We start from the raw sequence: 885 nt of genomic DNA, 5'->3' as shown, positions 1-885 counted from the left end.
GGAGCTACTTTAAATCCAGGATGCATGCTCTTGCTCTCTCTCTCGTCTTGCAGCCGGCAGTGCAGTAACAGGGTTTTTTTTTTGCTTCTACAGTCCCCGTTTTCCTTATAAATTAAATAAACTTTATTTTTGATTGGTAGACTTCTGTCTTTGTGTCCTTTATGTTGCATCCCTAGAGCCAGGGTTGTAACGCAGGCTGATAGCATCCATGCCACGCCGCATTGAGTCAGTAATTAATGCAAAAGGGGCCCAAACCAAGTACTGAGTACATATGCATGATTATACTTTTCAGAGGGCCGACATTTCTGTATTTAAAATCCTTTTTTTTATTGATTTCATGTAATATTCTAATTTTCTGAGATTCTGAATTTGGGGTTTTCATAAGCTGTAAGCCATAATCATCAAAATTATATCAAATAAAGGCTTGAAATATCTTACTTTGCTTGTAATGAGTCTATATAATATATTAGTTTCTACTTTTAAGTTGAATTACTGAAATTAATGAACTTTTGCACGATATTCTAATTTTTCGAGTTTCACCTGTACATGGATCTACAAAGCTGAAATGTTCTTATAAAAGAAAATCATACACATCTGGGATGGCATGAGGGTGAGTAAATGAAAGAATTTTTATTTTTGGGTCACAATCCCTTTAACTAGGGACTTGTAAATGGTAAATGATCTGCACTTATATAGCGTCTTTTTAACCTTGACGGTATCGAAATCACTTACACTGCATCTCATTCACACACCAATGACGGCAGAGTTGCCATGCATTTTTTTGCTTGAAAACTGTTTGTGCCCTCTTTAAAACAAATATCACTTGGTATCTACATCTAATTAAATTACATTCAAACATTTTTAAATGTCGCTTAAGTGTCCAAA

The sequence above is a fragment of the Xyrauchen texanus genome, chromosome 34 (assembly GCF_025860055.1).
Source record: "Xyrauchen texanus isolate HMW12.3.18 chromosome 34, RBS_HiC_50CHRs, whole genome shotgun sequence".
In the NCBI taxonomy this organism is placed as follows: Eukaryota; Metazoa; Chordata; class Actinopteri; order Cypriniformes; family Catostomidae; genus Xyrauchen; species Xyrauchen texanus.
Note: the sequence above shows the minus strand (reverse complement) of the source record.